Raw genomic sequence first — 13,130 nt, 5'->3', positions numbered from 1 at the left:
TGGGGGTGCGGGGTTGTGGCGGGTGGGGGGGGGGGGAGCGATGCGTTCTCCAAAATGAAAGAGTCGCTGATGACGAGACGAGATACTGAGCCGCCGCCGCCACCTTTCACTGCCTCGAAATGCTTCTTCATCGCACGACGATCTTCCATTATCGATCGACGCCCAAACTCAAAGCAATACCCAACATGTCGTAACACTCACTCGATCTCTCTCATATTGGGGCTCGAGCTTAATATAAATGACGAGCTCCATTAATACGCCCGAAACTCTATTGTTTCCCTGTTGTTGCCACGTCAGTTGCACGTCCCGACGGCTTAAGGGAATTGCTTTTCGCATTTTTAATTCTCCATTAATCCCGTACGATTAAATCCTAACGATCTTGATATTTGCCTAAGCTTTTATCTACGAAAGCGTGAATTCTTATTATATTGGTAATAAGACGCAGTATCCTAATAAATTCAAGTTCGTCGGCCATTCAAGGTCTCGTCGAATGGGCAATTGAGTCGAGCGTCATCCCAACTAGTCGCCACAACGAATGCGTAAGCTATTATCGAGCCACTCGGCTCTTTTAAACGACAATTTTTCATTTCACAGCTCGCTTCGTTGCATTACGAGAATGTTGTACCGCGGCTTTTCATTTCATACGTTCAAAAATTCACGCCAAAAAGTTCGATGAGGCTCCTAACGCTGCAATGAGAAGATCGTCGATCTATGGCGTGAGATCGATGCAAGAAAGGCATTTAATGTATTTAATGTACGACAGTGACGATTGGCGCTATTCGAGCAACAAATTTATCAACCGCAAGACACTGGAGTGGCGCGATATATTCGCGAGAGTGATATTCCTGTCTAAGAATAAATGGAGAAACGGCATGAACTGAAGTGGCCGACAGATGTCCTGTCCGTGTTTCGGTAAATGAATTTCGTTGAATCAGCGATAAAATTTTAGCCGATAAAATTATCAAACAACATGGGCCGACGATCGTGCGACTTTCACTTGTAATATTTGCATTAAAGAAAGTGAGTGGGAAAAAGTCGTTGTGGTGCTCGGTGAAAATGTAATTTTGCATCGTACGGCGCCTTATATACCATAACGACATTGGCATAGAAGATATAATTTTGTTTAATGATCGCGTAAATTGCTAAAAATCGCTGCCTCATCAATCTTCACTCAATTAATTTGCAAAATGATTTGTATTATGTTCTTCCGATGTAACGCATCGAGAATCAATAACATTTCAAAATGATTATCTTTCTATTCAAAGTCATCGTTTCGTCATTAGTATAATATAATAATTATCTGCATTGCTTAATACGTCGAGCAATTGGATAACTAACTATTAATAACCATATCCGAACTAAAAGTGGAATTTATTATTATGTATGTGTAAGGAAAAGCTTCGGGGGACAGTAATTATTAAGATAATAATCAATTAAATAAAATGTTGCTACTTTATCGTGTAATTATTGGGCCGTTTTAATGTGTAATTTATAATAAATGTGGAGATGATCGATTGTCGAGCATTGAACGGATGTAATTGCAATCCCTCGTAATAATCTCCATTTTTTAAGGATTTTGTCCCTTCGCGACAAACGAAATTTAACATTCCTACCATAATCGCTGTAATAAATAATCCACAGAATATACATCTCGATCAATCTTACGATGATTTACGATAATGATAAAGCGATATCCTGCCAAATGTGTGACAAAGTGAACTGAAAAAAGCAATAATATGGGCTACGTTATGAACTTGGGCACTTGGAAGAAAACAAAAAGTAAGAGAGAGAAAAATTATGTAAAAGGGGATAGAGTCAAAAGTAAATGAAGAACGACGTTCAATTGATTTGCTAGAATTGATTGTTAAAAAGGCTTTAATAGAGGTCCATTATATTCTCGCCCACAGCTTCCGACGATTATTCAATCGACGTCCTTTCTATTTCTCTCTGTTTCGTCGCTATTACAACCAGCAGCAGCGCGCTACGCAATTTTCTTTTTTTAACTCGCCGCTTGTCGTCACATCTGCTCAAGGTACAATAAGGCGCCCATGACTTTTACCCAGACGAACTCTCGAAACATTCAAAGGCAAATAGTCAATTCGGTACTTAAGAAAGTACCAGAAGCAAATCTCCTGTTTCTTCGGCGCTGGCAAGTGACTTTCATTCGTGCGCTAGGATAAGATAATTCATTAAACGATGAGTAGAGTAGCGGTAAAATACAAATTTTTTTCCATTTCTTACGCTCGTCCTGTCCCTACGAATTTATTTGCTACAATTATGGAAAAAGCATATATATACGTAGAATGTATTGACGACAGACTCGTCAATTCCATTTATTTATAGTTCAACAGCTCTTGAGTATTATTAATGTAATTACAATTGAATATCGTAATTATTATTTTATTAACTCTTTCTATACATATGTCAATTTCGCCGCTCTCTTACGAAATGTTTTCTCATTTTATTCCATATTACTCTCCACTGGCGAGAACCATCACTCTTAGGTCCATAGCGCTGAAAGCCATAGACTCTTGTTAAAATTCCTTTTCCATTAAGAATACATCGACCAGCCAATTACTATTCCACAAACTCGATACTTATAAACTAAATACAATTGTTATAATAAAAAATTTAACAAATAATAATAAAAAATAAAATACAAATAAATAAAGATATGAATAATAAATCGTCGATCCTTCGATAGATAAACGATGATGGAAATTTTAAATTTCTTTTGCGATAAAAAATTATTATTCCCGCGTTGCTTATTAATATCGTTTATTACTATTCATAATTATATTTTTCGCAATAATTGATTTATGAATACGGCTCTAATTATCACACGAGCATTCGAAAGAAAATTCTCCGATAATTCAAAGAGTCGATTGCATCGTCACGAGCGAATTATTCACAAATAGCGAGTTTGCATTCGCCTGACATTTGTCCAGCAAAAAGAAATCACATGTAAGGTTAAAGGCAATTAGATCAACAACCTGGTAGCATATTATAAGTGACATAAGGCATCCTTATTTCCGTCTCGGTAGTCAGGGCTGCGGCTTTGAAAAAAGGAAATAGAGTGCATTGTCGGGCGCAATGGCGTGAAATTCGCCTTTGACGTCACGCGTGCAAAACACCACCACGAAAGGGGAGAGAAAAAGGAAGAGGCCCTTTAACGTTTGATGAAAAAATGAAGCTTAAGCTACGACTCGGAGACACTCGAGTGCAGATTAATTGGAATAGCAACTGATAAATAAATAAATGGCTTGCGAATTGTATGTTTTATTTTATTTTTTCATTTATACTGTTATTTTTGTTGTTGTTTATTTTATTTTTAATCGCACATAACTATTTCGATGAGCTGTATTTTCGAGCTGATCAAATGGAGGATCGAGAAAGAGAGAATTATATATAAATATTGAGAGAGAGAGAGAGAGAGAGAGAGAGAGAGAGAGAAAATGTATTTAATTACGTAAAGAAGGTGTGGTTTATGCGTACTGAATATTTATTTATCTGCACACAGGGACACGTAATAATAAACGTTTCGTAATAAAAGTAATAATAAATGATGAACTTGCAATGTTTTATCAGCAACAAATATTAGATTATCACTGGTAATCAAATCGAAATTTCGTGAACGAATTTTAAAAGACTTTGTTGTTGTTGTTATTTTTTATTTTCATACTAGCCTTGAGCTATAAAACAACATTTATTTTTCAATAATATATAATGTATATAATTAAATTCCAATTCTATAATATCTTCACGAGCTTATATTTTGTCATAATATCTCGAAGGTGAAAAATCTCTAATATTGAATTTGACAGTGATTTACTTAAATTATACTTGCCAATTATGATAATAATATTTTCGAGCTATTATCAACATTACAAAGTCCATTATATATAATGTATAATAAACAATTTTTTACTGTTTAAAACGTGGACCAATTTTACAAAATATACCGTTATCAACTTGAAATTGCTTGATAACAGATGCAATATTAAGGAAGAGGAAATAATTAAAACCCAATGCTATTTATCGTGTACGAAATATACGAAATATCGCATTTGGTAGCTTCCATATCTCTTGTGAGAGATACGTTGTATAAAGCCTTATGTATAAGTTTCTTTTCCTTTTTCTTTTTCTTTTTTTTTTTTTAGCCTATTATAAATATTTGTAGATTATACGTATTGGTATCTTAAATTGTTCAATGTTGACGGATGTTGAGTTGCATAAAATTTTAGCTAAAAACTTTCATATACATAATGGAGTTGACATAACAATTTCAAATGCATCCCATAACAATTTGTGGACCATATATTTCAGTTTATTCGATCTCCAGTGAAAATGAAGATTGTGCCTATCGTTATAAAATGTTGTTATTCCGAGAAAATGATGTGTGCCTCATTATTCCATATCGAGGGTTAGTTTCGTAAGCCGGACGCGAACTAGTTTTTCAAATTTTGGAAAGATTTTGAAATACAATCTTTCGCTCCGTTAAAAGCACTTATCTCCGTAATCATATTTACTCTAATAAAACATAAATTGAAATAATAAATTAGACTTCGAATGGTAAATTATAATCAAATAATCCAGATTTTTATCGCTTCCCATTACGAATTGTAGCTCAGTGTAATCGTACGAGCCTCATCTCAGTCAAAATAGAGTTCAACCTATTTTAAAAACAATTTATACAACAGACTACAGATTTAGAATAATCAATAAACTCAGCACGTACTTGACGCTGCTCAATGCACTTTATAATTTACCGCGTCTCGCTATAAAAATAAAGTGACGAAAGACCTCGCTACGCCCTCTTCTTCGACCTTATCCCCACCGCCGTTTCAACGTCGTCGTGATTTATCGGGAGGGGAACACCGACTATGTATCCGCTAACAGGATAAAACTTCTAGGCATAGCGATTTTATTCGCAAAGCGAGCAATGCAACCTGCGAGTGGGGAAGCCAAAGCAACGAACGGCAATAGCAGCGCGAGGCTTAGTCACGCGCTGCCGTGAACGGTGAAAGTATGCGCTAATAATCGATTGCCGAGGTTAATCGATGACGACGATGGGCCAGCCGTGCCAGTCGATCCTACACAACCACCGAGTCGCTTTGTTTTCTTCCTTCGTCTTATTCGCACTGGCGTCGCGTCGAGATCGGCCAAAATTTACAAACCCAGTTGAATTGGCAGGCAAACCCACCCAACAAACCCTGGCCCCGACAAACTCAATAGATTTCTTCGGAACGCTCGCTTATCCCACTCCACCCGCACCCCATCCCACCTTCTTTCACCGACACCCAAGTAGCATTAATCGTCTAGCCCGCGAATCTTTTGCACATCTCACGCACCAAGCCCCTAGTACTCGACGCGATGTACTCTCTATCGTCTGATCGTCCGACTAACGTAAATATTGCACGCTTACGCCAATTACGCTATTCCTTAGTTTGATGAGCGTAGGCTTCTACTGCGCATCCCCTACTCCTACTATTCCCATTAATCGGTAATGTTCGACCGCAATGTCCATGCACCGAGAAATACCCAATAAGTACAATAGTCGCTTACGTCGCTTTTCATTACGCTCGCTCACGAGCTGATGATCGCAGGATCTTCGCATTTCACATTGGGAACACGAGAGAATCAAGCTTCTCCCACCAAAATGCTGATTGCGTCGTAAATTCCGACCACCCGCTCGACCAACACTATACGGCCTTTGTTTGGCTGGCGATTTTGTTAAATCAACGCCCAATGAAAAGTATCGGCAAACAACGACTAGATAATAATGGCAAAGGGCACGAAATAAAGAAGTCTTAAAGAAAATTGATTCAAGCTCGAGCGCGCATGAAGCAAGAGAGATCTTTATCTATTCACCGGTGCCATTAGCACTATCGACCAGCCATCCTCTTATCTAAATCGAGCGTTTCGACTATCCGCGATCTCCGATGGCTATCAAACGCGACGCCATACGTGGGCCAACGTCGAGTAATAAATCCCTGGCGGCAAGGGCGAGCGAGAGGTTAAAAAGAAAAAATATGATCGTTTAGCGCGGAATGACGAAAGGAAGTCACGAAGGCGTGACGTTATGTGGGGGCGCGGAAGAAGAAGCAACCGGCTAAATATGGCCTGTCATTTCCATGGCAGCCCTGTCCCCGTTAGCGCGCCGTCAAAATTAATACTAAAGAAGACAGCGAGTGGTGTGGGTAGGGGAGGGGAGGGGAGGGGAGTGGCACGCGTCGCGTCATTCGAACACTCGGCCGGTTCCCGCTCCCGTTCCACCTGCGCGAGCACCATCCGGACTTTTGATGTACGAGCGATGGTCGATTACTCGCATTGCGTCTGAGCATCGTCGTAATAGTAGATGGTACGCGCTCTCGTCGTTGGATAAGTTTTCAAGATGATTCCATGCGGTCTGGACGACTTCTTTTAAAGGACTGAGGCTGACCTGCCTCTGCCACTGTTTCGTTGCTCTCGTTATTAGGATTACGAAATTACGAAATAATACGGTGATGCCTGCGTCGCGTGAAGGACGATTGTTGTTATTGTCGATAGGTCAGATTGGCGGGGATTGCGATTGAGTGTGCGGATTTGGAATAATGGCAAGCGGGATAATATTGAGAATGAGAGGAACATTGAAGAAGCGCCGAAAGAAACGTAACATCTGGCATACCATCTGAAGTTTTAATGCGATGTCGAAAAATGAAGGCTGACAGCTGCAATTCATATGATAAATCATAAATTATGCGCCATAGAAAATTTCCTCTATATTTATAAGAAGTAAGCTGCTAATTAAGCAGTGATTGCTTTTGTACAATAATATGTGGAAAAATGTATGCATATGTAAATATGGGTGTGTGTGCGTGTGTGAGTATATGCGTCTGTGAGTGTTTCCGTGTAATACGTATATAGTAGATTATTGTATACGTATGTAATAGATAGATAAGAAATTTTATATTTTACTGGCCATACATTATTTATTTTAGCTTGATTATTTATTTATTTAGCTGTTATGTAGATAACTAGATATATCTATAATTACGAAATTATCATCCAAGAATCGTTGAATTAAAATTTCTTTAATTTAAGGTGAATTTCATATTTATAATTTCGAAATAATTTCTTGCAATAAACGTATCTCATTAAGACTAATTTCTTTTAAACTTGAATTTTCGTTTTCAGATTAAACTTCAACGTTAACTATAAGCCGTAATCTATTTTACACAAGCCTCTTCAATATAATAATTCGATATTATTTTATGTTATAAATATTAAAACGTGAACGTGTATCATTCGATATATATATATACATTTTTTTTATTTACTATTCTATCGATACATAAACTATCCATCGTTTATTTAATTTACCGGTTGAGCATAAGATAATACGTTACTTGACCCCATTTTAATAAACTTAATAGCGTTAGTTAGAATTCATATTATTATTAACTTAATCAATTTTATTATTACATATCCCGAGCATTTAATTCAGCATATAATAATCAGGGTACAAAAAGATTTGATCAATAATTATCGACCGGTATGTATTAACGCATACGTAATACATACTCGTATATGCACATTCGTGCAACAAATATATTGAAATACATATATATTGGATAAAACAAATCATTTTGAACATTCAGTTTAATGCGTATAATACATGTTACTGCAATGTTTTTGGCACAGTTTACAATTTTATGGAATGCAATACTCATGTCGTTTTTACGAAATATTGTTATTATAACAGTATTAATTTATAATATACCAATGAACGATGACGATTGTAAAATTTTTATTCACTAATATATATATATATATTACGAAAATATAACATTCATCAGATCTTACGTCGCATGTACAACAAATGGACATGTATTTATATTGACTGAAATGATTTTCAATTGGGTGCTCGACGTCGTGAAATAAGTAGATCGCGCGTGTACGCACTCACCGTGAAATCGCCAACGTAACTGTGACACCGACTCGAAATTATTATTTGTTGTCTCATTGTATTGTCGGCCATAACCGAAAATAACAATAAATTAGTAAAAACTACCAGCCTTTACATTATCATAGACAGCAATATGAGCTAACATTTTTTTCAACATTCACGTCACGTGAACTGCGATTCCGATTTTTCCATCTTTTTAAATTATACACGAACGAAATTTTATTATTATTATTATTATTATTATTATTATGATTATTATGCGTAATGATTGTCGACTTGTGTTCTTTGCCTCGAAGTTATACATTATATTGTGGCATAAGCCACGATCATTGTGAGAATCTTAAAAGCTGCTCCATCGACTGCACCATCAAATTCAAGTCCCAAGTAAAATTATGGCGTAGCGTCACATTTAAAAGCGGATCCAGTAGAACGAAGAACATTGTTTTCAATTAAAGCATCATTTATCCACACGACATCCCGAGTCCGAAATTATTGATATTTGAATTTAAATAGCAGCACGACGCAGGCAATAAAGCAAGTTTGTCGTCTCAAACATTGGCGAGGGAGCGAAAAGGAAAGAAGTACGAGTGGCGTAACGAGCCAAGCTTGTATAAATCATATTACACGGTAGCGCAAGGATCGTATGAGAAGGGACCGGACTGATTGCCCATTACTACTTGTACGCGTAATGATAATGAGGAAAGGATGCCGCTAGACCGTGTAGACTAATATCGGCAGAAACATTATCGGCCCATTCTGATTATAAGACAAGCGATGTCCAGGAAGAAGGTACGTCATCTTTAGAGGAGATGTATGGGCGCACGCAAACGCATGGAGGACCGAGACTATTTCTTTGTGAAGCGAACTCGACGAGGTCACTGCAGTTTCCGGTGCCGATGGACAGGCCCATTTATAAATGACCTGCTTTGCTCTATCGGCTAGTCAAAGTATCCCTAGATACATAGACATATAATTTTCTGGCTTGTATCTTTTTTTTTCATTTACCTCCTTCCCATTGGCCTTCCCCCACCCACCCCGTGGCACATCGGCAAATAAAACCTGCACACTGGATCCTTTACTCATCTATACGTCTCGGCTCGCCTCCTTTCGATTGCGTCTCTATAGTACCGTACGCAACAATCCAAGATTACATCCGCCCACAATGAATGTCATTGTTATATTATGTCTTACGTGAAGATGCAACGGCTTATTAATTCCACGTTATGAATTATTTTCCAAATAAAATTGTTCAACATATATATATATATATAATATATATATATATATATATAATGTGATATTTTTATAAGGAAAATAATTTGTAAGAAATTAAATAAATAAATAAATTATTTAATAAGAGTGTTATAATTATAAGAAATATATCAATGTGTGTAGATATGTGATTAATTCACATGAAATATCTTTCTAAAGAATAAAATTATAGAATACTTGATGAAAATTTACAAGCAAAATTTTAGCATAAAATGAAAATTGAATATGCCTTCCTTATTACCAAGTTAAAATATTTAAATTTGATCTTTATACGGAATTCTGACTTTCAACACTTTTTCCAAATTATCTTAAAATTAATTCTATGTACCGAAAAATAGTTACCCAGCTATAGGTGTGGCTCCTCTACTAATTACGCGAGATAAAATTAGGGAAAAAAGTATCCGACACTCAAAATTTTAAATCCAAATAACAATAATGATACGAGCTATATCGTGTCAGTTCTCTCTCTCTCTCTCTCTCTCTCTCTCTCTCTCTCTCTCTCTATCTCTCTCTTTCAACCAAAAAAATTCGAAAATAACGAAAATAACAGCAGATATACGATACAGGTGCTGCACGTAGCATGAAACAAAAACATAGCAGCAAAAAAAATTTGAATTTCAATCCTTAATGGCCTCATGGCGATATTTCTATAATTCACAAAGACCATAACGGCAATGGCAGCACGACTATATCGGCGACCAACGCCAACAACGAAGCTAAGCGGGGGAGATATTGTCACATCCTCGAGCTCACGGCATAGAAAATATAGCCGAGACCAAAGCGGCGGAAAGATGTAGAGAGTGAGTGAGAGAGAGAGAGAGAGAGAGAGAGAGATAGAATGGAAAGAATTAACCTAATGATTGAGTATGCGCGTGGAAGACAACAAAGCCTTTGTCAATTATACCAGCTAATCTATAAACGACTAAGCTGCTACGGATTTAGTTAGAAAGATAGGTAAATTAATCGCTACGAAGAGTCGGATTGTTTATCGATAGTTATTTAATGGTATATTACGAGTACGTGCTTATCAACTAACAATCGTGCATATTACTTTATATATTGTTCGCTCTTTTTCGCCATCAAACATTTCGGCCAACTGAAGTACGGTTCGGCACTATTGCTATTCATAAAATCCAATAAATATTTCGCCCAACAAAGTACTTTATTGCCAATAAAAATTTATGGCAACATTATGTGGTAGTGTATTTTAGTCGTATTATCGTGTACTTTGCAATAATAAACATATAATAGGTTATTGATGTACATTCATCTGTGAGTTTAATTTAGATTTAGCGATTATACCGTAGCGAAAGATTAATTTTGTTTTATACAGCACTTAGACGTAAAAAAATTATTAAGTAACAATAATCAGTGACTCATAAAATATCGAGAGGAATTTAATAACTCTGGTGTAACTCCGATGTTGAAAAAACCCGGAATGTCAAAAGGCAAAAACGCCATTCTGAATTAAAAATGTTAAAATTGTGCTTTGATTAAGATTTATTTGTAAAGCTTCATAATGGGCACGATATTGCACGACAAAAGGGACAATAAGAAAAGTAAAGAGAAAAATAAAAGGAGTGGGAAAAGGCAAGCAAGCCGAGAGAAAGGGTTGTTTGGCTAGAGGAAACATTTCAGATTTATTAATATCCGCTCGTCCGTTAATTAAAGATATACGATATTTTTTGCCGGAAATCAGTTAGTTATTCGACACAAAGCCGATTAAGTGCAAATGGTAGCATTAAGTCTGTTGTAATATAGACAAATAAAGGAGTCAAAAAGCATATATATATATATAATCGCCCTCTAATCGGAACAAAGATAAGCTCTTAAATTGTCTGGAACTTTCGTTCGATTTAATGTAGAGGCGGAACAAATCGTATATAAGAAAGGGATAACCTTTAACTCGATTTGCGAATCAATTCATTTTTTTTTTTTAACTAAAAACGTATTCGCTTTGTTATGTTGATTATTTCGTGCAAAATTAATTTTTAAAATTTTCGCCGTTGACGCTTATGCGGAGAAAAGTATGGTACTTCCGGGAAATGGATGGTATCTGACCGCGTCGGGCAATTTCTTACATATACAAAAATTAAATTAAATTCACCGGAGATCAATTTTTTGTATCCTGTACGTTGAATTTGAAACAATTGTAATAAAATTGTACGCTAATTTCAGTAAAATTATCTATTTGTCAAATAATTGTTTCCCCGTAATTGTTTGCTCCACATCTTCGTTGGAAAAGGAAATATGAGCATAAATGGCTTATTATTATTCAACTACGCGTTAGATATTAATACATTACCTATTTCTCAAATTACATATAATTTTAAATGTAAATGCAATACTCAAATTAATTGCCCTCAATTTATGTATATATCTTGCTAAAATTGTAATTAAATTTGATTACAATTAATTCCACTTCCTTTTCAAAATGTGGATAAAATTTTTGTAAAGCCTAGCTCTCGACTACTAAATTATTAATGAACAAATAACTTTCGTGTTAATTAAACTAAATGTTTTAACAATTAATTTAAATTTTATATTTTAGAGCCTGTGACTTTTATAGGAAAGTTTAAATTTATGCAGCATCTTTCCGTTTTATCAATAAAATTGCTCTCTCAAAGGTGTGGCTTTCACATTTAATTAATAGGAATAAATTATTGGCCATTCAAAAGTTCAATTTCAAGGAGGAAAGTGAGCCACGATAAAATAAAACATGAAAATAAATAAATGTAAAGATTTGACAAGAGAATAGTTTGTTTCTATATCGTCTTATTTAGTTCAATAAGCTTTCAACATACATGTATTGACATACTTTCGATAAACATAGGGGATATCAATTTTGAAAGTACCAGACTCGAGTGAGTATGTATTTGAAAACGTATTTGAAACTGTACCCGGTGGCTCGAAGGATTCTCTACGTTTCTTAAATTAAACGACGATTATCACTTTAAAATATTTAATTCAATGTAATTGAATTTTATTTCAATAACAATGAAATAATAAAACATAAACTGGCACTCGAACATTAAGAATGTCGTATCCACGATTGAGCGAGTATCGTCGAACTCAAAGATTTCAATGAAAATAAATGAAAGCCCGATGTGTCTTAGCAATCTAATGTATAATCTAATTGTAAAATCGACTTTCCCAATTAATGTGTGCGCAAAAAGGTGACCAACAATTCCTCATGGATACGCAAGCATGGACTGCTGAAAAAATTCACCGCTAAATAAAACGACATCGCACAGGTGTAAGCAAACGGCGTTTTTATATTCACGATTCTTGCGTTCATCGTATCTTACTCATCCGCCGAGTGCCTCTTCACTTTTTTTTATTTTTGTTTTTGTTTTGTTTATTTTTTATCGCACGTCACGCTTAAAAAAACACCACCGCTTTTTCTCACGACACGTACACACATCGTGGCGAGTGCATCCGACCTCGTGTACACGCAACCCCAACGATTTTTACTGGACCTTTCGCGACGGCTATCCTTTCTTTCGTCTGTCCAGCCTTTTTCCATACACATTGTCCATTTCTTATTATTAGTGCGAAGTAGAGTTGAACAATTTGTATTGATCGCCCATTGGATAAATTTGAAGATTCGTTACTTTGCACGATCCTCCCCTACAATCTACATTATATTACATTTAAAGTATATTTTAACTGTCAGCTCTAAGCAATCGCATGAATTTGAAGTTTCGTACTAAAGTTTCGCGGTTCATAGTTCATTGCACATCAAAATCTATTACAAAAATCAAACTGCGGGGCATTTGGAAGGATTTTTTGGGATTGAAAATTCATTAAACATGCAGAGAACTATTTAAATTCTCCTAAAATCGTAATATTTTCATAATAAATATATTAATATTTGTTTTTAATTACAATAATTTGTCAAGAAAAATTT

The sequence above is a fragment of the Ceratosolen solmsi genome, unplaced genomic scaffold, assembly GCF_000503995.2.
Source record: "Ceratosolen solmsi marchali unplaced genomic scaffold, CerSol_1.0 scaffold11, whole genome shotgun sequence".
Lineage (NCBI taxonomy): Eukaryota > Metazoa > Arthropoda > Insecta > Hymenoptera > Agaonidae > Ceratosolen > Ceratosolen solmsi.
The sequence above is the reverse complement of the archived record's forward strand: the minus strand, read 5'-3'. Positions refer to the sequence as shown.